General features: G+C 37.6%; 1 protein-coding gene across 1 annotated transcript in view; it reads left to right on the plus strand.

Moving 5' to 3' along the window:
* LOC138175883 (membrane-associated guanylate kinase, WW and PDZ domain-containing protein 2) overlaps positions 1-27,307 on the plus strand; it is a 1,727,565-nt gene that overhangs the window by 1,439,873 nt on the left and 260,385 nt on the right. The gene's annotated exons all lie outside the window — the stretch shown is intronic.

Here is a 27,307-nt window from a genome sequence, read left to right on the forward strand (position 1 = left end):
CCAGAAACACACGTACCCCGATTGAAACCTTGGCAACAATAGAGGTAGTAACAGAGTCTGCCTTCCCCCATCCAATGGAGCAAGGGTGAAGTAAAGGCAGGGGCCATATATGATGAAGAACAGAGGCAGGATCCTGAACTGAGGAGCAAAATAAGGATTAGGGAAGGGAGAAGATGTAAAGGGTTGGGCAGGGGATATTGGGATTGAGGATTAAAGGATAAGGAAGATTTCTAGGCTCTTAGGGCAGAGAAGGAGGAATCAGAGCTTTGGAGCCTGGGTGAGGAGTGGCAAGATTTTTCCTCCCTCTCTTTTCCTTCTCAGTAGTGACTAAATATAGCTGGTAAGACAGCAAGATTTGACTAGCTTCCCTCCTCCTTCACTGCTCCTGATGATTGGAATGGGAGAGGAGTGGGAGACGCAAAGGAAAGGCTGGTAGAAGAGGTATCTTAGTGACTTTCCTTCACACCTACTAACAAATGCACTGAGGGTGGGTGGAGGGGTAAGGACAAATAAGGGACACTGGTAAATCAAGGACAGCTCATACACAGCATTAAAGTAAATGGAATTCATGAAGTCAGAATTTGCACAGCAAAGGCAGTTCCACATATACGCAAAATGCCCAAAGCAGCTCAAGACTGCAGGCCTAGAGAAAAATGTAATTAACCAACCCTCGTCCAGAAACTGCGCTCAGATCAGAGCTCAAAGCTTTCAGTGACCTTGGCTATCACCAGAGCCATAACTGGGCTTGAGTACCTGGATATGTGTGCTAATGCACAGAGAGGAGAGGCAGTGTTTCTTCCCCATGGTAGTCCTCAGGCTTTGTAGAAGACTTCCGCTCATGGTGGTATCTCAGTCTATCACCTTTCCCAGGGCTTTATTGCGCCTTCCCCCAGAAGCCATCTCTTCAGATCATCTCTGCCTCCCTTCCTTTTCCTTCATCTATCAGAGATTAAAGAATTATGGATCATTGACCATTCTATGAGAACAGATTAGATCCTCTGGTTGATGGGCCAGGACACATTCGTGTGGTAATTGGGAAGAGGCTTTGTGAGCATCACTATTAGATTTTGATGCAGTATAACTGTTCCTGCTCTACCCCAGAGTGGCTGGGTATCTATTAGTCAACATCAAGGAAGGATCTAGAGTAGAGACTTGATCTGGGAGCCTTTTGCCCCATTCCCAGTCTTTTCCAGAAAGTTATTGGGGATGGGAAACTGATGCCACAGCTATAATGCTTGGTGAGGATCTTGCACACTAAGGAGCCTTCCCATATAGTTTTGGGGATGCTTGTTTCTGTATCTGGTCTCTAGCTAAGAAACATAGATACTGGCAAGTACTGGTTAGTATGTCTTGTCTTCATGCTTCTGGAACTGCAAATGTCCATGTACTAAAGAAAGCACTGCATTCTGTCTGTCTTTTGAAAATAGGAAAGAATTGATGGAATGATCTGAACTGTTGACATCGTGAGAGGTATTAGCTAGTAAGGATGACATCACCTGGCTCAGTTAAGGTTCTCATCTGAGAGCATAGTTCTAAGTTTCCTTTGTAAAGGAAAGACACCTAGAGAAGAAGATAATACCTTTTCTGGATGTAGTCCTCATATGAAATCCTAATGAAGTTAAAGATATCAAAGCCACATGGTGACATGGGTTCTAGGCATGACTGAGCTATGTGGGTAGAGTGATGGCCTTGAAATCAGAAAGACTAGAGTGCTATGTCTGCAATTAGCAGTGTCTGGAACACAGTAGGCACTTGTTAAAATGCTCGTTGATTGATTTGATCCTATCTCAGATACTTAATTAGCTGAGTCAACCTCAGGGCCTTACTTTCCTCATTTGTAAAGTCAGAATAATAAAAGCACCTCGGGTTTGTTGAGAGTATCAAAGAGGAAAATATGCAGTGTTTTGCAAACTCTAAAACACACTATACAAATATAAATATGTAGATAAATGTTAGCTATTACTATTTTTCACTTAAAACATTTTGGGCCTCAGTTTCTTTACCTATAAAATGAAGAGGTTAAACTAAATAATCCCTAAGGTCCCCTCCAGATGTAAAATTCCATTCTATCAAATGAAGTTCAGTTAAGTTAAAAGTACCTGGATATGACCTTCTTTTGCTATTTTATGCAAATACTATATAATTCTCTCTGTAAGTTTTGCCCCCTGAAGCAGGTGCTAACATTGTTGATTTTTTTTTTTTTGGTCTGAAAATTGAGCAAGATCTCCTCAGCCTTGATGAGAAGCACTGTACGGTGGAAGTTCTGTGTACCTATGCTAAGGAGGGAAATAAATTTTGAAAGGCAACAATTTTGTATTCAACCTTCTTAAGGGCTTATTGCAAAATACCACCAAGAACATTCCAATAAAACCTCACATAGCATCTTTTAATTTCTCCCATTGCTAGCTTAATGCACTAAAACAGATGTTGTTTACTAATCAGTTCTATAGATGAATATCCAGTGCCTCTTTGTAAAGATCAAATGTGAAAATCTCTAATTATATTGGGATCGCTTCCTATAATTGAAGAATATGACAAGACATGACTTTGCTATCCAGAAATTAGGCATCAGTATAAACAGATCTCTGCTTTGGAGTTTTTTTCATATATGAAGAAAAGTGTCCAATTGATGTCTTTTGCAAGGGATGAAATATGAGAGAGAAATGATTACAGTGAAATCCATCCTAATTACAGTTTAACTTTCAATATCATCTGATTTTTATTGTTGCTGATGTCATTCATACTGATTTTCCCATAACTTGTAGTCATTTCTTAGAAATTTTCAAAAAGCATTTCCATTGTTTGCCTTGAAACAAACCCAGAAGAGTAGACTAAGATTGCTGTTCAGGCTATTGTTAATAGTGAGGACCTTCTTTAGGTGATCTTTGAGATCAGTTGTTGTTTAAAGTTACTCAACTTTAGGCATCTTGGTTAGGATGAATCCTAAGATTTTGCTACATAGTTCAAAGGTGGACAATTTTATCTGGCTAGCAAGTAACAGAGACAGAATTCTAAATGAGGTTTTCTAACTCAAGTCCAGGATTCTTTCATCTACACTGTGGTAGATTAATTCGGAATCAGAGGATCTTGGAGAATGGTGAAAAGGGGGCTGGGCCAAAGTCACAAGGTAACAGGTAGTGTTATTCTCCCTGAGCTTACTAGAGAAATGCCACTTTTTATTAAATAGATCAGGCATCAGAAGGGGAATATTTTTGCCAGAGTGGCAATCTGAAAGGAGACTTGCTTCTATTGAGGTAGTATTATCATCTGCTCTAACCTAAAGATCCTTTCATTTGGGGTCAAGAGAACACAATATATTCTCAAAGTTTTCCCAGGGCTAGCATACAAGTATCTTCTTGTCAAATTCATCTTTCACAAGAGCAGAATTGAGATGAGAAGAGAAGGGGTGTGGATGAACAATATATGTTGACCCTCGGCCCTAATACCACCCCTACTTCTGGGTACCTTCTAGTGGGCAGAGGAAAGTCTTAGTTCAGCAGTGGTATTGGCACCAAAAGACTTCACTAATACAGGCCATGAATTTTGGCAGCTCCTAGACCTATCTGGTAGAAAGCAAAATTTAGTTATCTTTATGATTAATAGTATTGCACCAGAGGTATAGTTCAGATTTGGTTGTTACTCTCTCTATCTTTATATTGACTTCTCAAAGTGAGCCCCAAAACAAAGCCTCAAATCAGGGTTTATATAGCTTTCTCCTGGCTCAGAGAATGTAACAACCTTCTGGACCCACTGGCCAATCAAAAAGTATGTACTGAAAAACAGGCCTCCCTCCCCAGGCTTCTGGTGCACTTTAGCCTAGGGGCAGGGAAAATCTTTAAATTTGCATTTCCATTACAGAAGTTTCCAGTGACAAGCCACACAGCTCTCACCTTAGTCCTGTCCTTTCTAAATTTTTTATCAGTGACTTGGATGCAGACCTAATCAATTCTTATCAAATCTGAAGATGACACAAAGCTGAAAATGATAGCTAGTATGTTGGATGACCAATTCAGGATTCTAAAACATTTCAGCAGATTAAAATGATAGAAGAATCTTTGAAAAATGAAGTTTAATAGGAATAAATGTAAAGACTTATGCTTTTTATAAAATAAATGTATAAGTAAAAAATGGAGGAAGATATGGTCCATAAGAAAATGAGAAGGCCTTATTTCATTTTAAGCTCAGTTGAGTCAACATTATGGTCCAACTGCCAAAAATGCTTAATGTAATCTCTAAATGCATTAATAGAAGTTTCCAGTTCAAGAGAAGTAATATTATTGTTCCACACTGTCTAGACTATATCTGAGGTACTGGAGAACCAGATTTTCAGAGGAATATTGGTATACTGGATTGAATTCAGAGAAGAGCAAAAAGGATGTTAAGGGTCCTTGAAACTACCTCATATGATTGAAATTTGAAAGAACTAAAAATGTTTAGCCTAAATAAAACACTTCTGGGTGATATAGGCAGTTAGATTTCATAGTGAATGAAGCACTGGGCTTGCAATTTTGAAGACCTGAGTTTGTCCTATCCCAGTTCATTATTAGCTCTTTAATTCTGGGTTAAGTCACTCAACCTCTCTCAAATTCAGTCTCCTCATCTATAAAATGAAGATAATAATAGCACCTATCTCACAGGGTTGTTTTAAGAGTTGTAGGAGATAATATACATAAATTGCTTTGCAAACCTTAAAGTGCTAAATAAATACCAGTGATGGTGGTGATGATGATAATGGTGATGATGATGATGATGATGATGATGATGATGATGATGATGATGATGATGATGATGATGATGACGACGACAATGATGGTGGTGGTGGTGGTGATAATAGCTGTCAATATACTAAAGGGTTATCAGGAAGTAATTTCAGAGAACAGGACCAGTAATAATAGATAGAAGTATAGGAAGACAGATTTCAGCTCAATATAAGAATTTCCTAAGTTAGCATCATTCAAAAATACAATGGGCAGTTCTCCTAGGCAATGGTTACTGGCAGTGTTCATGCAGTGAACCAGTAAGGACATGTCAGGCATGTTGTAGAGATGATTCCTGCTCTGAGTATTAGGTTGGAAGAGGTCCCTTTTAATTCTAAAATTATATGATACGTCAAAGCAGGAGTTCTTAATATTAATATGAGCTTATTTTTAATAGTTAATATTTTAAACATTTTGATAGTTGTATTTCAATATAACCAATTCCCTTTGTAATCCTATGCATTTTATTTCATGTATTTAAAAATATTACTCTAAGAAGCGATCCATAGGCATCATGAGACTGACAAAATAATCTGTGACATGAAAAAAGTCAAAAAACTCTATTTTAAATCCCAAGAAAACAATATATACAATAACTGCAACAATGTAAACAGAAAGAACACCCCCCCCAAAAAAAATCAAAATTGAATGTTGCTTTTTATATATAAGAAGCATGGCTTAAAGGGAGAGATAAAAGACACTTACACCCCTTTCAGAGATGGGCGGTCCACAAATGTTGTAAATTGTACTTTTTTGATATGTTGGTCAGTTATGGTGATTTTTCCCCTTTTTGGCTCAAAAATACTATTTGTTATATGGGCTAGATTTCTGGAAGGGAGAAATATGGGAGGAAACTATGATGATGGGGGAAAAGCATCATTAAAAACTTATTTTTAAAAAGAACCCCTATTTTAGACCCTTTCTTGACCTTTCCCAAGATAATAAATGGCTGAACCTGTGAATAATTGCCTTGTGAAGGAAACAATAAGAATAAAGGATTAAAATAAGGGTATAATAATGCTCTGTAAACTGGAGAATAAAATTCAAAATTGACCAGAGGGAAATAAAATAAGAAAAAGGATGAAGCTATGAAAAACTTCTTGGGAAAGAGCATAAAAAATAATGTTACTTAAACTTTGTTTGGACCAAGAGGGAATTAATTGATCAATTAACCAACAAGCATTTAGTAAGCATATGCTGAGCAATATGATAAAGCACTGGAAATGACCATGATAAAAGTCCCTGCCCTCAAGGAACTTGCATTCTACTATATATATTTATTTATTTGTCTTTTTGAAGGGGGAAGGCAAGGCAATTGAGGTTAAGTGACTTGCCCAAGGTCACACAACCAGAAATGTTGTGTCTGAGGCCGAATTTAAACTTAGGTCCTCCTGACTCCAGGGCCAGTGCTCTGTAGCACCTAGCTGCCCCATGGAACTTGCATTCTAATGGAAGGATTTTTCCCACGCACTTAAGTCTTCAGGGAAAGAAAAGTTTTAAGAAAGAGAAATACATGAAAACAAAGAAAAGTATAAGTAACGTTCAGACATTTAGGATAAAGAAGATACACAGAAGTAGGGGGAAGAACTTGAGGATATAGGTTAGCATCAAAATATCCAAAACTAATTGCACCAGCAGATTACTGATTTAAAAGATGATTGGAAATAAATGATGTAAAATATAAGCCTCACAGTCATTATGTTCAAAGGCATAAGAGGAAGACCAGGGTCATAGTGCAATGCCATAGCCAAAAGGAAGGTAGAAATTTCCAAGGAGGAAATGGTCATAATGTGAAAGGCTTCATTGAGGTCTAGGAGAAAGAAGACCAAGAAACAGCCTTTGGCTTTGGTGTTAGGATGTCACTGATAACTGTACAAAGTAAAGTCCGATTACAGTGGGGGAGGAAATTAAATTGATGATGATCAAAATGAAGACAACAAATATAGGTTACTCTTTCAAGATAGTTGGTGGCAAAAGGAATGAAAGAGATGAGGTAGTAACTCCATCGTGTAACAGCACTGAGGGAGAGCAGTGGTGATCTGAGATTGTTTGTAGAGTAGGAGAAAGAAAGGAACCACTGGAGAGGGATGGAGATAAATGATGAAGCAGGTTATTGGAAGCAAAGGATTAAGTCCAAAAAAAGTTATTAATATGACTTAGTTTTTCAGTTCATTGATTCATTGATGTAAATGGAAGCATGATTTCTGTTGGCAATGTCAAGACAGTTTCAGACTTGTACCTAAATAATGAGAATTGCATTCATCTGAATCTACTCTGAGTTTCTGCATAGACTTAAGAAATTACTTCATTCTCCTTTTTATTACTGCCTCTTCTTTATCCTTTTTAAAGATTAATTTAGATGTTTTAGTTAGGGTGTTTTTTAAATTTCCCTGAGTCTCAGTTTCCTAATCTGTCAAAAAGGGGATATAATAATAATGCCTACCTCTCAGGAGTGTTAGGAAGATCCAATAAGGTAACATATGTAAAAACACTGTAAAACCTTTAAAACTACATCAACAGTAGATGTTTTTGCTATCATAATGAACAAATGTCCTTTTTTGTTATTGTCTACATCATTGAAACATTACTCCTTCCAAGAATCTCCAAGAAGAAGGTCCTTCATAAGAACTGGAAGAGGTTTGTCTTAAAGAAGTAGGTCAAATTCAATTTAGTGGAATGCTGTGACCCTCTGTGGTGTGCAGTCATCCATATAACTTTCTATTATTTAGCATAATTGGGAGTCCTCACTTAATCACATATTTTGGTTAAAAAAACAAACTAGGTTTACAAATTTGTTGTTTCAGTCAAAAACACCTGTCAACATTATACATTATGCTTGGTATACAGAAGTGATGAAATACTTATTAATGTATTGATTGGTAATTGTATCTGTGTCTCATAAAGAAAAATAAGTAAACATTACCAACTTCTGAGATTTACCACAATGCAAAGAATGCCTAGAAATAAAATGCTGTTAAAATAGTTTGGAGGCAGCTAGGTGGTGCAATGGTTAGAGTCACTGGGTCTGAAATCAGGAAGAGCTGAGTTCAAATCCAACCTCAGACTTTTATTACCTTTGTGAACCACAGTAAGTCACTGTATAACCCCTTTCTCACTTTCTTCAACTATAAAATAGGGACAATAGTAACACCTTCCTCTCAAAGTTGTTATGAAGATCAAAGAAGATAATTTTTGTAAAGTGCCTAGCTCAGTGCCTGGGACATTATAGGTACCCAATAAATGCTAGCTATAATTATAATTATTATTGTTATTTTTAATGTAATCTGCGGTAGATGATTCAGAAGGCCCTTCATGAACTTGGAACTCCTGAGGTCATTACTACAAAAATTTTCTTTATGCTTGTTATTTCATTTCAGTCGTGTCAGGTTCTTTGTGACCCCATTTGGGGTTTTCTTGGCAAAGATGCTAGAGTAAGTTTGCCATTTCCTGCTTCAGCTCACTTCACCAATGAGAAAACTGAGGCAAATAGGGTTAAGTGACTTGCCTAGGGTCACAGAGCTAGTAAATGTCTGAGGCCAGATTTGAACTCAGGAAGATGAATCATCTTGACTCCAGGCTGGCAATCTAGTCACTGTTCCCCTCTAGCTGCTCTTTATGCTAGAAACATACAAAAGTGTCAAGTAACAAAAATGCTCATTGATAGAATGCCAACAATAGGGCAAGGAAAAGGAAAGCAAAAATAAAGTTGTGGAAAAACAAAAGAATACTCCATGAGCAGAGAAATCACAAAGACAGGTCAAGTAATGTATCCCATTCCCCCTGAAGCATTAAGGATGTTTTTCAGGCACTCGTTTTTACTCCTTTTCTTGCCTTATAATTTTAAGCAAAATGTTAGTAATTGTTCTGTTCCCTTTGATAACATTGAGTCACAATTTTGCGGTTTTGCCAGAGAAAATGAATTGGAGGAGGGAGGGTTGGGGTGGAGCACACATGTGCTTTCTATAAACAAGCTTTGCCTACCCCTTTCCTGCCACTAAATTAACAGCTTATATTTACCATCTGACCTTTAAATCATTTTTTATCTCATTAATAATAGCTCCCATTCCTCTAGCACTTTGCAGTTTGCACACGGTAGTTGTACTTTCTTCAGTAATGAGTGTGTGTCGCAACGCCCATAGCTCTGTATAAAGTAGGATGAAGTTGACTGCATTTTTTTTTTCAAATTAGAAAATATGAAGCTATAGACTTATGGAACATAAATTTCTACCAAAAAGGAGGAAGATAAATAATAGCAGCTATTAGGCCATATTAATGGCATGCATGTTAATTGCCCTAAATTTGAAAAGGAATACATTATGTTTTTGCTGCACCCCACTACTTCATATCATTTCACAGTGTGGTGCTTTTATGGGGAACTTCACAGTGCCACAAATAAATCATTTTTACATTTTCAGATTTCTTTTTTTTGCAGGGGAGGGGGAAGCAGCTTAAACTAGGATGCCATCGCCGTGCATCGCCATGAAAATTCCTTCTATTGATACAGATGCACAGCTTTTCCTTTCCTTTATAGAGACTTGGCTGGGACACTGAAAAATTAAGTGATTTGCCTCTGATCACTTAATGGGTTTATATTAGAAGTGAGAATTGCACCAGGAGTTTCCTAATCCCAAATCTTGCTTTCTATTCTCTATGCTTCACTGACTCTTACATGCTTAGAAAAGAGGAATCTAAAAAATGAAGAAAGAAAAAAAAAGAAAAGAGGAGTCTAGTGATAATTTTAGAGTGCTTTGGTTACCTTACATATATATGTATGTGTATGTGTATATAGATGCAGATACTAGTATGTATTTATGTGTGTATATTTTTTTCCTCCTCCAAAAAAAGTAAGCTCTTTGAGGAGAGATATTTATTTTTATTCAATGGAACATAGCAAATACTTCATAAATATTTTATAGATTGACTTCTTTAACTAAAAATCTGGAATACTGTTTAATAATGACAATTCACATGTTTCTAGTGCACCACAGCTTACAAAGGGCTTGCCCCATAGCAGTCCTATTAGGAAGACAGGTGGTAGGTACATGACATTTGGAAAGAAGACTGGACATGGAGTCAGGAAGACTTGAGTTCAAATCCTGCCTCAGAGTCTTATTGGCTGCATGACTCTGGACTAGTCATTTAAACTGTCTCAAGCTCAGTTTCCTCATTTGTAAAATGGGGATGATAATAGCATCTTCCCCCCATGGGGATTGTTTTAAGGTAAAGTGAGAAAATATATCTAAAGCATTTTGTAACTTTGAAGTACCATATAAATGCTAGCTATTGTTATTGTTGTTATAAGTATTATTTGCTCTATAATACCTATGGGGAAAATGAGGCTTTGAAAGATCAAATGATTTTCCCAGAGTCACATAACTAGTAAGTAATGTGGTCTAGATTCAGACTAAGGTCTCCTAATTGTAAATCTGCTATTTTTTTCTACCATGTGTTTTCTCCTTTAAAGAAAGTAGACTCAGGAGAAGCTTTCACTAAATGGCCACTGCCTGACATTGAATGTTATGTTTTACCTTGATGTAAAGAGAGCTAGGGAAAATGTTTGGAAGTTTCTGTAATACATATTTTGTTCCTTTGTAAGGAAGGATTTTTAAGCAATGAGTGATATGTAGAGTGGGCAGGCACAGTGGATAGAGTGTTAGGCTTGGAGTCAGGAAGACTCATCTTCCTGAGTTCAAATCTGGCCTCAGACACTTACTAGCTAGGTGACCCTGGACAACATTTAACCCTGTCTGCCTCAATTTCCTCATATGTAAAATGAACTGGAGAAGGAAATGGCAAACCTCTCTAGTATCTTTGCCAAGAAAGCCAAGAAATGGGTCCATAAGATTCAGACATGATTGAAAATGAGTGAACAACAATAAAGCTGTCCAGAAGGCTGCCTGAAGAGATAGTAAGTTCACCATCACTGAGAGTCTTCAAGCAGAGACCGAATAATTAGTTGTTAGGAATGTTGTAAGAGAGATTAGAGCTGTAAGTGAGGATTGAATTTGTTTCCTTTCATCTCTGAGGATCTGTGGTTCTTTGAAAGCCTTATGGTGGTTAATAGAAATTTCACATCTATAATATCATATTTCTTGTAAATCTAATGTGTTAACTTACCAAACTTAGCTTCTGATTATTATTACTGCTTGTATTGCAGACTATCCTATATTTTGTCTAAGAATTGTACACCTACAGTCATGAACCCATCAGCTACTAGGTCATTCATATAGCTGAACTTCACTATCTTCTAAAAGCATATTTAGATAGAAGCTCCTAAGCTGGAATTTCCTTAGGACATGGCTTTTAACAATACGGTATCTTAAAAACTCACTCTGACATCTCTCCTGATTCTATATAGCCAGAGTTTTGGTCTTGTGTTATTTTTACATGACAAAATTGAAAAGTATCTACTAACTAAAGAAGGTTGGGCAGGTCCCAGGAGGATTAAAAATACATTTCTACTTCACTCTAGCTAATTGACCCCAGCAATAAATACAAATACTTCTAGTGTAAGATCCTTTCTGGGATGCCTCCTCAACTCAGCACTCTTATGTTTGCAGGTCAGAATAGCCTCTCATCCTGAAACTATAGCTGATAATCCCCCACTGCTGAGCTCCCACTTCATAGTCAGCCAGTGAACACAATTAACTCAGAGCAAAAACATTTATTAAGATGGTGTTATAATGCCATCAGCTACAAAATATACACCACCACCACCACCCCATCCTAAGGTGGTTATACCTCAGATCTTTGGGAAGAGTGGACACAAACTTTGAGCACAGTGGTATGTAGGTAGGGAGCACACATCCAAGACAATTCATGCTGCATGTACCATGGGAAGTCAGTGTCCTTTTTCTCCTCGTGGACTCCTCATGCTACCTACTGCTCCCTGGGTGAAACATTTCTGCTGAGCAGATTGCTCACCTGGGATCTCAGTTTTCTTTCTTCTCCACAAGAGTTCTCTCTGAACTCTTGATTGCCAGATCTAATACTGTTGAATTCCTCTGTATGTAGGATTTTTACTTGCTTCACAATCTTTGGCTTGTTGCTAGCATTCTTAGCCTGATGTGGTTTCTAGAACCTGCCAAGAAATGAACTGAAATTCACTCTAACTTACTTTGTTAGCATCTTTAAGTGAATGATTAAGTCTCTATCTGACCAAAACCCTAACTTAATTCCAGCTCCACTCCCACCCTACTGCCACTCTCACCAAAGGGACCCAAATCATCTTTGTTAGCACTTATTGAACAGCATAGAAATCCATATTTTAAAATTAGAACCAAGGATCATTCACTTAAATTAAAATGCTACATCATTTTAAATGTCATTAGAATGTGCCCCATACATATGTTCCAGTATAAATTCCAACTCACAGAAAAAACATGTAAAAAATGAAATGAGAAAATCACTGAATCATAGATTTAGAGCTAGATGGTACCTTAGTAGTCATTCCTAGCTTCTGATTTTTCAGATGAGGTAATTGAGGCCCATGGAGGAAATGACATGCCCAAAGTCATGTAGTTAGAACTTAGGTCCCCCAATTACAAATTCACTGGGCCATGCTGTCTTTTTAAGTTTCTTTTTTTTTTTTCTTTTTGGAGGGGGGAACGCAGGCGGTTGGGGTTAAGTGACTTGCGCAAGGTCACACAGCTAGTTTTTGTGTTAAATGTCTGAGGCCAGATTTATCTCAGGTCTTCCTGACTCCAGGGCTGGTGCTCTATTCACTGCACCACCTAGCCGCCCCTTAAGTTTCTTTTTTAAGGACTTATAAATATGTATCAATCTAAGAGAAACAAAATAGAGGACTGTATATAAAACCACACACTTCTGTTATATTGTTGTTGTTTTTTTAAGCAGTCGGGGTTAAGTAACTTGCTCAAGGTACACGGCCAGTTATTGCTGGGTGTGGTGCTGAGTATCTGAGCCCGGATTTGATCCAGGTCATCCCGACACTGGAGCCAGTGCTCTTACTTGCTGAGCCATCTGGCCGCCCCTAAGCAATTAGGGTTAAGTAACTTGCTCAAGGTTACACGGCCAGGTGTTTCTGGGTGGGTGTTAAGTGTCTGAGCCCGGGATTCGATCTCCAGGTCATTCCAACACTGGAACCGGTGCTCTTACTCACTGTGCTACCTGGCCACCCCGTGTTATATTGTTTTAAGTGCATATTAAATTTAACAAAGTAGTGACAAAATCTCCCTGTTTGTGATCCCTTGATTTTTGTTTTGTTCTTTGTTGTTGTTGTTTTTTTAATGTTTAATTGATACTCCTTTTTCTTTGCTTGGCTTCTCTATCACTAGCCATTAATCCCATTAATCCATTAATGGGGAGCAATACCCTCATAAAAATAATTCTTCAGTCATTTTTCAATCATGTCAGATTATTTGTGACTCTCATTTTGGGTTTTCTTGGCAGATACTACAGGGGTTTGCCATTTTCTTCTCCAACTCATTTTAAAGAAGAGGAAATTGAGACAAACAGGGTTAAGTGACCCGCCCAGGGTCACATAGCTAGCTAGTTAGTATCTGAGGGCAGCTTTGAACTTAAGAAATTAAGTCTTCCTGACTCAGGGCCCAGCACCCTATCCGCTATGCAACTTAGCTGCCAAAAGTAATTATAGTCAAGCAAAATAAAGCGACCTATTGTTCATGTCTGAAAATGTTGATCCTGTTCTATATCTCTACTCCACCACTTCTCTACCAGGAAGAAAGAGGCATATAGCATGCTTCATCATTCTTTTTTTTTTTTGAGGGGAGAAGGCAAGGCAGTTGAGGCTAAGTGACTTGCTCAAGGTCACACAGCTAGTAAGTGTTAAGTGTCTGAGACCAGATTTGAACTCAGGTCCTCCTGATTTCAGAGCTGGTGCTCTATTCACTGTGCCACCTAGCTGCCCCCATCATTCTTCTTAAGTCATAATTGGTCACTGTACTTATTAGAGTTCAGAAGCCTTTTGAAGTTGTTTTCTTATATTAATTGTGTAAATTGTTTTCCTGGTTCTGCTCATTTTACTCTGCATTGGTTCATGCAAGTCTTCTCAAGTCTCTCTGAATCTCTCATATTTGTCATTTCTAATGATCCAATAATATTCTATTGCATGTATACACCCTGGTTTGTTTAGCAGTTCCCAGATGGATAAGCATCTACTTTGTTTCCCACACTTTGTCACAATGAAAATTGTTGCTGTGAGTATTTTTTGTAACCGTGGGTCCTTTCTGTCTGTTATTAACCTCATTGGGGACACACTTCTAGCAGTGGTGTCATTGTACCAGAGGGTATGTGCAGCTTAGTGACTTCATGGATATAGCACCCAATTGTTTTCCATAATGCTTTGACTGATTTAGATCTCTCTCAGTACTACATGAGTATGCCAGTCTTCCCAAAGCCACTCCAATAATTATTATTTTTATCTTTGCCAGTATAACAGGTGTGACATTGGACATCAGATTTATTTTCATTTGTATTTTTCTTGTTATTAGTCTTTCACATGATTTTTTTAAATGACTTTGATAGCTGAAGGAAAATAGGAGTTTCCATGGCCATTAACATATGTTTCTCATTCTCCTGTTTTTCAAAAGTCAAAACAAGCAGAGCTCCCTTATTAAGAAAGCCAACACCAAGGGATTATCACCCTACATGTTTTTGTAGACATATTAGAAGTATTTTAATACAAATAATTCTTTGGTAAAATATCAACAAGTCTTTTAGCACCTTATTTCTGAATGGGAAAAAACAATCTGAATTACGAGATTATGTTACACTTAAATGCCTGATAATGTGTCAGTAAAATCCATGTTGCCTTTGATTCTGGGATTGGCTGTTCAACTAAAGAAATAAGTCAAAGATGACTGTTTTCACTTGTGATCCCTACTTTGTTCTGTCCTTTTAAAAATCAAAATTTGATCCTCAGCATGTTAATCATTTCTTTGAAAAGTCATAATTAATCCACTGAAGTAGAGATAATATATATTCTAGATCAGGGCTTCTTAACCATTTCTGTGTAGTGGATCCTGTTTGCAGTCTGGTGAAGGCTATGAACTCAGAATAATGTTTTTAAATGCAGAAAATAAAGTAGGTAGGATCACAAAGGAAATTGAAATGCAGTTTTCAAAAAATTTAAAAAACAAAATAACTCTTGGGCCCCTGGTGACCCTCTTCTAGATTAAACTAATCTGTTTTACTCTATATCCTTGAGAAAATAATATGATAATAAGTATTGCTATTCACTATATATGCCAGTTTTAACTCAGTAACAAAAATAATAGATGGCTAGCTATTAAGCTTATTTTCACTCTTGACTCTGGTTAGAGTAGAAAATAGCTAGAGTCAAGAATGAAAACACATAAGTCCATTTCCCTTTATGAAATCTATTTAAAAGCACAGATTTTTTGAATCCAGACAAATGTATTTTTTTCATTAATTTAAAATTTATTTGGTGCCTATCATGTGTGGAGAAATTTTCTATGAATTAATTAGCTACTTACGTCATAGGTTCTCAAAGTGGGTGATACCACCCCCTGGGGGGCACTGGAATGATCCAGGCAGAGTGGTAGTAACCTCAGGTATAATTGGGAGATGTTGAATAAAAATAGGGGGGCAGTGGAAGCATAAGGAAAGAAGAGAAAATAAGAAAATTTTGAAAAACCATTCATTCATATTTCATCTGTTGTATAACAGAGTTAAAGTCATAGTGATTACATTATATTCCAAAGAAGCACACAAAATGCAAGTTATAACCTATCTGTGGTCAAGTCTGCCAACAGGTTTTAACAAGTAAGTGTTGACAGCAAGTGTGTGGCACATTTTCGGGAAGTCCAGCATGCATCAGCCAAGAATATGTGGAATACAATATATTACTGTTGTCAAAGAGTATTTTTTAAAAAATTTATTCGTAGTTTTTTTCAATTATCAAGCATTTATTTTTTACCCGTTTTCACCAATACCACCTCCCAGTTGGAAAAAAGAAAAGAAAAGAAAAAAATAAATAAACCACTTGTAACAAATAGACATAGTCAAAGAAACAAATTCTTTCACCAGATAATGACTTGTTTATAATATGATACTGTGTGGTTACATGACATAATATTGCATCATCAGAATTTAAATGAAGGAAAAAATCACAAATTTACAATAAATTATTAAATTTAAGATGCATCTATTTTTTCTTAAATGACACAAACTTCTAAAAAGAAAAACCAGTTAAAAGGTTAAAGAAAGTAGATTTCCAGGGGGATGCTATGTAATTTTTTTAAGGGAGTAATAGGCCAAATACTTTTGGAAGTCTTTGACCTAATTTTATAAATATATACAGTGATTTCATATATGATATAACCATAAATTAACTGGATACCAGAATTCTAGGTATTTACAAAAATCACAGAATTTCAGACTTGCAAAAAAACTCAGATAGTCATCTAGTTCAACCTAGATCTAAGAAGGAATCCCTCTACAATATCCCAATCATCCAGCTTCTACTTAAAATTCTCAAGTGAAGGAAATAGTACTTCTTCCTAAGGCAGCTCATTCCACTTTTGGAAATCTACTTTTTATCACTTTCTTTTCTCATCTTCCACTTTTCTCTGTTTCACCATATGAGATCAACCAAAAAAGTCACTTTCATTTGAAAGCCTTTGAAGATAACTTTAAGGTCTGTCACCTAGTCTCCTAAACTCCCATGTGTATTTCTCTTCTTCTGTCTAAATATCCCCAAATCCTTCAACTGATGCTTCTACGGTATGGTCTTCACTCTTCCCCCATCTTGGTTTTCCTCATCTAAAGGGGCTCCAATTTGTCAACATGGCTTCTAGAATGCAATACTGACGACTGAACACAGTATTCCAGATGGAGTCTGGAAAGGACTGTCTTCTTCCATGTCTGGAACAGCCTGCCTCTGTTAATGTAGCCTGTGGTCCCATCCCTTATCATCATTGGTTTATTTTGAACTTCCAGCCTGCTGAAATGTCCAGATATTGTTCTCCTACATGTGCCTTCCCTAATTTTAATCTACAAAGTGATCACTTAAAAACCCCCTATAGTATTGTACTTGTATCCTAAATAAATTTCACATAATTCTATTATGTAGTTTATTTTTATATTTATTTTATTTCTATTATGTAGCTTATTTTTTAGCTTGTAAAGTGATCCTTTCTGATCCTGACTCTGTTATTATGCCTTTTAGTTTTATGTCATTCATAAGTTTTCCAATCTTGCCATCTATGCTTTCACCTAAGTCATTGATAAAAATTGTATATAGCAAAAGTCAGATGCCTGTGATACTCCACCAGAGACCAAGTTAATATCAAACAGGTAGTGGCTACATTTCAGAATCTGTCATTCTCCCAACTCAGACTCTACCTAAATATAATATCACATAGCCTATATTTCTCCAACTTGACCATACAAATCATATGAGAAACTTTGTCAGATTTGGAATATATGCTTTTACAGTGGAATGGAGAACTGGGACTATTTTGATTTTTATATTGCCAACAGGCTCGTGGTACTTGCACAGAGTAAGTACATAATAAAAGCTTATTGAATGAATTAATGGATAGCTTTTCCCCCACTTGACAGATGAGGAAAGTGCATATGAAGAAAGTTACATAACTTTGCATCCTTAGGCACATACTAAATGTCTGAAGCAAGATTCAAACTTGGGTCTTCTTAACTCCTGTTTCAGCCATATTATCTCTCAGGAATGAATAAAATTCTTTGCTGAAATCTCTCAGCATCCTCCTGACCTACGAGCTAAATGAGCTAACAAGTAAAAACCCTTTTCAAAACTTAGAGCATTATCTAAATGCTAGTAATTGGCAGTATTAGCCTAGTTGCTTGGTCAATAAAGGAAAAGAGATTAGTTTTATGTGGTCTGTTCTTAAAAGAGGGCATTCTGGCTGATAAACCAGTATTTGAAACATGCCCCTAGTATTTCCAGGAATCAAAGGCAAGCTAACTAGTTTATATTTAGTGGAATCTTCCATTTAAAAAAATCAGGACATAGCTCTCCCCTAGACTTGGAATATTTCTCCCATTCTCCAAATCAACCCTAGCAGTTAGAGTTGATATGAAGAACAGCTAATGAGTCTATTGAGTTATGTCTCTGTCCACTGATTAGCCTCAAGTTGAGGTGTGTGATGTTGGACAAATTATTCTCTAACCCTCAGTCTCCTTATCTGTTTAAAAAAAAAAAGGAAGAAATTTACCTTGTTGATTCTCTAAAGTCCCTTAGACTAAGAGTCTATATTTATATCTATATTTACAGAAAGTGAGGGCAGTTAGGTGGCACAGTGGATAGAGTGCTGGGCCTAGAGTCAGGAAGACCTGAGTTCAAATGTGGCCTCACTTACTAGCTGTGTGACTCTGGGCAAGTCATTTTTTCCCATTTGCCTCAGTTTGTTTACCTATAAAATGAACTAGAGAAAGAAATGGCAAACCATTCCAGTAACTTTGCCAAGAAAACCCCAAATAAGGTCATAAAGAGTAGGACACGACTAAAACAACTGAACAAACAAGAAGGCGAGTGAAGAAAGCAACTATGGAATAAGTAAATTCACAGTTAGCAAGTTGGAGGCAGGCCCTGCCAGTCACCTTCTCTTTGCCTCTCTATTGATGTAAATAGTACCCCCAGAGGCCCCAAAAATGCAGAGAAGTTCTCCCCTAGGGATCTTTTTGTTGTGCAATTAATTAAGGGGGAAAGTGGGGAACCTGGATATTAGAAATCCTTTCTGCTATTTTTTTTCTTGAGCATCTAGAATATAAAATCAATCTTTGAAAAAGATAGACAATCACTACTGTAGTAACTAGATTATTACTCCTCCTGCTACTGCTGCTACCAGGTAGCACCTATGAAACACTCTAAGATTTGCAAAACACATTTGTTATCTCATTTGATTCCAGTCAAGCATTTAAATTGATTTTCCCTAAAAAGTTGTTCAGACAGAGCTGACTTACTATCCTCAGGCTAAAAACCCTAGTAAAGGCAACTTTTAAAATTTCCTATCCAGCTATTGCCAACTGTTCAAACAATTGCTTCCATCCATGGGAATGAAATTCATGTTTAAAAAAAGATGAGAATTGGTGCTTGTCACCACTGCCCTCTAAAGATGGGAAACATTTTCATTCTTAGGCTATAAAAATTATATTCTCTCACTCCCTTCCTTTCAATCCCCGCCTCCCTTTCCCCCCCATCCTGTGTCTGGAAGTATTTTACAATGCAAAACACATTTAGAAGCATCTCTCTCTACACCTACAGACCTTACCTCTCCAATTAAAAATAACTAAAACAGTTGCTCTTTTCAGACATGTGGAAGAAATTAATTTCATGACTGTGGAGCATAAATGCAAAAGGTTAAGCTTTCTTTGAAGAAGTAAAAAAAAAACCTATAATTTCTGTTAAAACTCTGTTACATTTTGTTTCATGGTTTAATTTTTTTAAGTGGTTTGTTTGATTTTTTTTTTTCAGAACAGAAGGAGGGAAGACAGGGGCCCTGCTAGAGAAGGGAAGTTTTGCCCCCTTTTAAGAAATCTCTGACAGGAAGCTGCAGAGGATTAGCAGAAGCTTCATTTTTCAATGAAGCTGAAAAAGCTTTCACCTTGACTGAGAAATGGGTCTTAACATAGTCATGCTATGGACAAAAGGACTTTGCATTGTCTGTTGTGTGAAGTCAGATTCTCCCACAGAGGACAAGAAAGAGCTGAGGATTTAGGACAACAGACCACATATTGCCACTGGGGAGGAGGAATTAAAAAGCCCCCTCTCCCTATTTCCATCTTCATCTCTAAGGGCTGTAAGCCAAGAGGTCTGTCCCATACTGGCTGGTGGATTAATCTCCAAGACTAGTATCTCATAGGTGACAGTGGCTCATGGTCTTCCCCCAAGATTTCAACTTCATCATCCCCTATGGCTAGTTTTTAGTCAGGGTGAGAGAACCCTCATCTTTTTTTAGCACCACGTTATAGTTTGTTTCAGATCAACTAAACTATCATTTTTAGACTCTGCCATTAGAGGATAGCTCCCTATGGTAATAGACCACTCAGAAAGAGATTATTTTGAAATAGATTATTATTTACAATTATATACTACTTTCCCTTATGGCACAAGCCAGTGCCATGAGTCAAGTGGATATCTCTCTAGCTTCTTTTTCTGGTAGGGTCACATACACCACACCAAATTCAGGTTGCCTCCCAACATAGTAATAATTAAGCCAGATATTCTTTTCTTTTCCAGAATTATGCCATAATTATCTAGGAAGTTGCAAGTCACTCCTACATATCTATAAGTTTCTTTTTTTATTTATTTTATTTTTAATTTAAGGAATTAAACAAGTATTTCCATAAGATAGAATAATTTTAAAAATTAGATTGCACATAAAACTGCAAATCTAATATGTACATCTTGCTATTCCTTTTAAATATATAATAAAATTATCATGTAAATTTCTTTTTTCCTTTTTTTTTTCTTTCCTCCCCTTACCTCCACCCTAGAAAAGGCTATAATGACAAAAATAGGTGTGTGTGTGTTTAATTATTCTTTATATACTTCTATTTATAGGTTCTTTTTCTGGATGCAGGTATCATCTTTCCTCATATGCCTTTAATTTGGATATTTATAATATTCAGAATGATTTCTTCACTCAGTCATTCTTGAAACAGGATTGCTGGTACTGTATACGATGTTCTCGGTTCTGCTCATTTCACTCTTCATTATTTCCTGCAAGTGTTTACACGTTTTTCTAAGATCACTGAGTTCATATATCTGTAAGTTTTGGCCTTTCATGTACTGGGCATATTTTTGTATGATAGATGAATATGCAGACAGAGTCAGAGAGGACCCATTCAGGTAACAGTCTCTCTCCAGGAACTTTTATACCCCTTTTCTGCCCAGATGGGCCACCGCATAGGATTATAGATTTAATGACGTCGAGGACCTTTAAAGTTATCTCATCCGGACCTCTCATTTTATAGCTAAAGAAACTGAGGTCCAAAGAAGTTAAAAGACTTGCCCAAGTTTATAGATAATAAATCACAAAGTCAGGATTTGAACTTAGATCCAGTGACTCCAAATGTAATACTTTTTCCATTGCAGCCCACTGCCTTCCGTTATTTCAGATACCCCTCTGCTCACAACCCCCCTTTACCCCCGACAAAGTCATTGTTCCTTTCAGGAGTTTGTTTCTGAAACAGTGCATTAGCTAGATGGGGTTACAGAAGGATTTCAGGAACACCTTGTGCCTGACTTTCCTGTATTATTTTTCTATTTAAGAAAAGAAAGTACTTCATTTGGAATTGCTGTGTCCTCAGCTTTACAGATTCTTTCATTTGGTGCATAAACACGGAGGGATTGCATCTCTGTTTACGCTTCACCCTCCTGTGCATTACATTTAATGAGGATTGCCAGCTTCTTTCCACTCCCACAAATACATTTCTTTCTTCCTGAGTTATAGCTAAATAGTGATTTGCTACTTCCTAATGGTACTTGAATTGTGTGCTTTGGGAAACTCACTCAGAAATCCTGGGCTTAAAATTCTTTGCATGTAAGAAGGTTCTAAGAAGGTGATTTAAAGCAGGGAGGTTAGTTCAATTGATAAATAATAGAAAATTTGCATTTGCGTGGTGAGATTTTTCTCAGCAGAGCACTTTGTTAATGTCTATGGAGGGGGAAAAATCAATACAGTTTTTCTAAAGCTTGAAAGTAGCTTATGGTAAATAGTTCTTTGGAGATTAGTTAGCAACCCAGTAAAAACTTTTCAGATGAGTTAGTTACCATTCTAACAGAATTTTAATTCTTAGACTTTTGAATTGTGGTAGTGGATGGTTGTGAAAAGGCCTATGGGTTTAGGATCTCCATTTGAGAGGGGGTAGTTTCTTATGATCAAGCTATTTCTGGAGATCTATTGGGAGGAGGGAGGTTTTCTCATCAACCAATGGCAGAATATCGAGTCAGAAGTTTAAATCCCAACTCTGAGACTTACTGTTACCTCTCTCAGCCTCAGCTTCCTTTTATAAGATATTTTTTAGATAAAAATGAGACTAGGTCCCCTATAAGATTCCTTCAAGAAAGACCATGGGGGTGAAGAGTAGAGGGAAGGAAAATAAATTCTTTATTAATGATTATTTATTATATGCTAGGCACTGTGCTAATCTTTAGTAATACAAATACACAGAACAAAAATAGTCCATGACCTCAAGGAGTTTATATTCTAATAAGGGAAGATAATACCTAAAGTGGTGCTATTAAAGGGGGGGGTGTACAAAGCAGGGAGGGTGCTGGGTGATGAAAAGACTATAGGGAAGTGTCAGGGAGTCTTGGGTCTTGGCAAGACAAGACAAAAACTCACTGATCAAAACCAGGGGACTCTAGCCAAAGTCAAGTTTGCAGAGGGATAGAGATGGTGGGAGAAGAAAAAATGAGGCACCCCCTTTAAATTTGTGGTCTTTGATTCTAACCCTCACTGTGCCTTCTAGTAACTAAGAAATTAATGTTTAGAAAAATTATTTAATATTCTCCAACAAAATAATATAAAGTTAGAGGGAGAGGCAGGCATAGGAAACATATTCTACTAACTGGCGGTGGCAAAAGTAAGGAGTTCAGGTGGGGTTGGAAGTATTGTGTTTAAAAATGACTTGGCTAGAGGAGGACTTATATTAAGAAGTACTGAGAGTTAAGGTTGGGTTGCTGTTCACTCATTTTAGTCATACTCTACTCCTCGTGACCCCATTTGAGGGTTTTCTTGGCAAAGCTACTAGAGTGGTTTGACATTTCTTTCTCCAGCTCATTTGACAGATAAGGAAACAGAGACAAAGAGGGTTAAATGACTTACCCAGGCTCATACAGTTAGTAAGTGTCTGGGGTCAGACTTGAACTCAGGAAAATTAGTCTTCCCAACTCCAGGCCCAGCACTCTGTTCACTGACCGCCATTAAGGTTGGGTAGGGATAAATTCTATCAGGCCATGAATGATCAACCGGCAGACAAGTTTAGTCTTGAGCTTGTATTATATGCCTAATTGTAGTTTCTTTAGCAGGGAAGTAAAGGGAACAAATCAGAAGATTAGGGAGATCACTCCAGCAAATTACTCCCTCACATAATGTATGGGATGTGGAAACCAATAACTGAGTAATCTTCCTTTATGTTTATTTTTTTTTAATTTTATACACACAGCAACCCAATGGACTTGGTAAGGAAAGTATAATAATAGCCATTTTTCATGGCAGGAAACCAAAGCCCAAAAGGTCAAGTGACTTCTTTAAGTTCACACAGCTAGGAGGTGACAGAGTCATGCTTCAAACCTAGATTATCTGACCCAAATCTAGTGCTTTCTCCACTACACCATGCCCCTTCTTTATTCAAGATGCTTTTTTAGTCATTTGTCATGTCTTTTTTGAAGCATGCAAGAATGAATATTTCGTTTTTCAGATCTTATGAAAGTGTGTGTTCAGAGATCCTTCCACTAAATGGGCCTTTAGAGATTTCTTTCTCCTTTCTTGTTAATCATGTCTTTTTATTTTTATCATTATCAAGGTGTCAGAGGAAACAGTCTGTGGGATAGGGAGACCATTTTTTTGTATTGTTCCATCATTTTCCAGTTATGTCCAACTCTTTGTGACCCCATTTGGGGTTTTCTTGGCAAAGATACTAGAGTGGTTTGCCATCTCCTTCTCCGGCTCATTTTGCAGATAAGGAAACTGAAACAAAGAGGGTTAAATGATTTGCCCAGGGTCACACAGCTAGGAAGTGTTTGGGGCCACATTTGAACTCAGGAAGATGAGTCTTCCTGATTCCAGATGCAACACACTATCTACTGCACCAATCGAGCTATCCCTGAGATGCCATTGCTGTCCCCAGCAAACTACAGAAGGGCTCTGAAGATGTTGTTAGCCCACCAATAAAAGAAGAGCTAGCCTAGGCTTCTGAGCCAGCTTTCCCTGACTAGCTCTTATTCAGGTCAACAAACATTTATTAAGTTCTTGCCATGTATAAGGCATTTTGCTAGGGAATACGCAGAAAAATGTTTATCCCTGACTTCAAGGTTTATATTCTGATGAAGAGAAATTATATGGACACAGATAAGTATAATGCAAAGTGATTTAGAGAGAAGAAAACTTAAGCAAATGGGAGGATCTAGGAAAGTTTAAAAAGGGATAATATACCTGATTTGAGCCATGATGAATTGAGAAAAAGCAATCAGAAGAATTCTGAAGTGTGGCCAGAGAAGGGAGTACATTGTAAGCATGGGGAAGACTTGCGATGCCCAGAGGTTATCATGGTCTAGTTTGTCTGGACCATGGAATTCAATAAAGGGAGCAATATGAAATAAAAAAGCTGGTGAGAGGGAGGATAGGCAATTATCCCAGCCTACCATGTAGTAGATTCCCTATTTTGGCAAATTATTCTTGCTAATTAGATGTTAAGCTCCATTGTTTCCATACCACTGAAGCACTGAAAGTACTCTGAGTGCCCTTTAAATTTGATGCCTGGGGGAAAAGCCCTGTTCAACCCTCCCTAGTTATATTCTGGGACTTTATAAAGAGATTTGAAAGTCATCTATAAAATGAACAAATGAACTCATGGAAGCAAAGGAGATTCATAAGTGAGAAAATACAGAAAAAGAAGACAAGAGGACCCAAGATAGAGCCATAGCAGGCACTGGCTATTAAGAAAGGAGATAAATGATAATCCAGCAAATAAGACAAAGGAGCAGTCAGGCAAACAGCTTCCCCATCAGAGAGCAGGGTCATAGAAACAAGGATAAGTACTAGGAGCAAAGAGGGTCCGATACTGTCAGAAAGGTCAAGAAGAAAGGACTGAGAAACCAACATCAGAGTTACCAGTTGTAGCAGCAAGCACCCCAGCATCCCCAGGGTGGCTGCCAACACAGGTTCTTAGATCTGCTTTTCTACAGGAAAGCAACTCAAAATGGGTTAACAAGCTTACTTTAATCAATCACACATAAATCATTTACCTCATTCAGGGGGAAAAGGTCAGCACCCCAAACTTCAGAGTATACAGACAGAAGTTACAAGACAGAGAAACAGATCACGCAGACAGGCTTCCAAACTGTCCAACCATTACATCCATACCAAATCACAGTTACCAGAGAGGGAAGCATCAACATCTGGGTTTTCAAAGATGGGGGGCTCTCAATGGCTGCCCAGAGTTTCATCTGGTCAAATCACACAGCACTTTTCAAAGTGAGACCCCAAAGCAAAGCCTCACATCAGTGATTTATATAACCTTTTCCTGGCTCAGTGAATGTAACACTTGACCTCTTGACCCACTGCCCAATCACACAGCATCAAGGTGTGGGCATTCCTGAACACGAAGCCTCCTGCCACAGGCTCTATATGACCACATTCAGCCTATTAGGGGGCAGAGTATATTTTCAAATCAAGGAAGGTTCTCAGAGTCTCTTAAGCCTATCAAAGGGCCTAGGGGCAGGGAAGATCTTTAAATTGAAGTGAAGTGAAGAGAATATTGACCACTTTTGAGACCATATTACTTCCATGTTCAAGAATCTTCACTTTGACTCCTATAGTAAGAACTAAACTCATCAGTTTGGACTTTAAGATCTTTACATTCTAACTCCAGACCTACCTTTCCAAATTTATCTCATGCTCTATATTCTGGCCAAACTGGTCTACTTAATATAAGTCCCCTAATTTCAACATCCCATGTCCTGCCTCATTGACTTGGCAGAGGTTGTCTTGCATGCCTGGAATGAGGACACTCCTCCCTCCACTTCTTAGACTCTTGAATTTATACCAAGGCTCAATCTGGGTGCTATCTCTTCCAGGGATCCTTTCCTACTCCCACTTTTTCCTCCTCTTTCTCAAATTATCTTGTAAATGTGATTAGAATATAAGCTCTTTGAAGCTACAGACTGAACATCTTTGGCATATCACTGCAGCTTCGGTTAGTCTCATTTGCTGGGTGGTTCTCTCTGTATCTGTCTGTGTTCTCAATGTTGTGTGCTTTTCAGAGAAGGGAGGGCAGATAGGTGATGCAGTGAATAGTACGCTGGGCCTAGAGTCAGAAATCCCTGAGTTCAAATTCAGGCCCAGATACTTATTAGTGTGACTCTAGGAAAGTTATGTAACCTCTGTCTGCCTCAGTTTCCTCCAGTGTCAAATTGAGATAATAATAGCACCTACATCCCAGGGTTGTTGTGAGGATCAGATGAGATAATATTTATAAAACACTTAGCAGAGTGCCTACCACATAGTAGGTACCTAATAAATGTTTGTTTCCTTTGTTCCTCCTTTCTGCTTGGATGGTCTTATTTGTATTATGTATTTCTCTCTTTTACCTGACATAACAACGTTGCTATTCATTCACTTTAAAGTAGAGCTATTCAGCAGGAGTCATTGACATTCCATAATAGTTTAAGAAATATAATTTAAGTAATGAGAAGAACTCTGATGGGTAGAAGCAGATGCACTGGCCTTTGACTGGGATCTCTGAATTAAATGGAAGTGCTCATATTTGTACAAAGCGGTCATGGAATAATGATCCTACTTTCAGCTGCTCCATTTCTCTGGTTCAAAAAGAAACGAAAACTAAATAAATACAGTGACATCTTGCTTCTTAAGCCTTCTCATAACTGTCATATCAAAAGTTCAATGTCTGATTTTAAAGTCCCTACTCCTCTTTTAAATTGTTGACTCACATAATCATAGATCACAAATTCCAAGCTGAAAGATTCCCTAGAGGCCATCTAGTCCAATCCTCTAATTTTACTCATGAGGTTAAGTAATTGCTCAAGAGTACACATGTAGTAAATACAGAAGCTTGGATTTGAACCTGGTCCTGATTCTGGAGCCAGTACCCATCCTTCCTCTGATAGTTCTTAGGGCCAAAGAGTGTGTGGTTCTTGAAAGTGACTTCCTAAGCTCTCTATAGAGAATTTTGAAGGACAGAGTACTAACAATGTGCATTTCTCCCCATTCCCAAGCCATCACCAGGCCTCTCTATAGCCTTCAAAATTCTTCTCATACAATGATATTGATCAATAACCCTCGGAAAAGCCACTCTCGTGATCCATACATAGAATTCTGCCCCACCCCCAAACCCTTTTGAGAGATGTAGACTAGAGTGAAAATACTTGCATACCTATGCAGCATTCTATTCCAAAGCCTTCTAGGGAACAGCTGTCCCTTAATAAAATTGAACTGTCTATACATACTTAAATCTCTGAGTAAGGTAGCCTGCTAAGGCAGAGTACAGCCACTGGAAACTTATCTCAGCACAAAAGATTACTAAAAGAGATTTAATTTACTAGAAGTGTTTCCTTTTCCACCAAACACATCAGTAGAAAATGGTACAATAAAACTCTCACCCAGGACCTTGGGTGAATCTTGACATTCTTGCATTCAGAAAGAAATGTAAGATTCATTTCTTTGAATAGGACTCAAGCCAGTCCTCAGTAGAATATAAACTTGATCTTAACCCAATAGAGACTCCATAGCAAATATTCTGACTATGGTATTGTGAAAGTTTGAGCTAAAATAGCACTCCTTTTAAAGCGTCTAGGTTCTGTAGTATGGTAATTGATACTAGGG

This window comes from Petaurus breviceps, unplaced genomic scaffold, assembly GCF_028583685.1.
Source record: "Petaurus breviceps papuanus isolate PSGF00001 unplaced genomic scaffold, PetGlider_PUasm1.0 79, whole genome shotgun sequence".
In the NCBI taxonomy this organism is placed as follows: domain Eukaryota; kingdom Metazoa; phylum Chordata; class Mammalia; order Diprotodontia; family Petauridae; genus Petaurus; species Petaurus breviceps.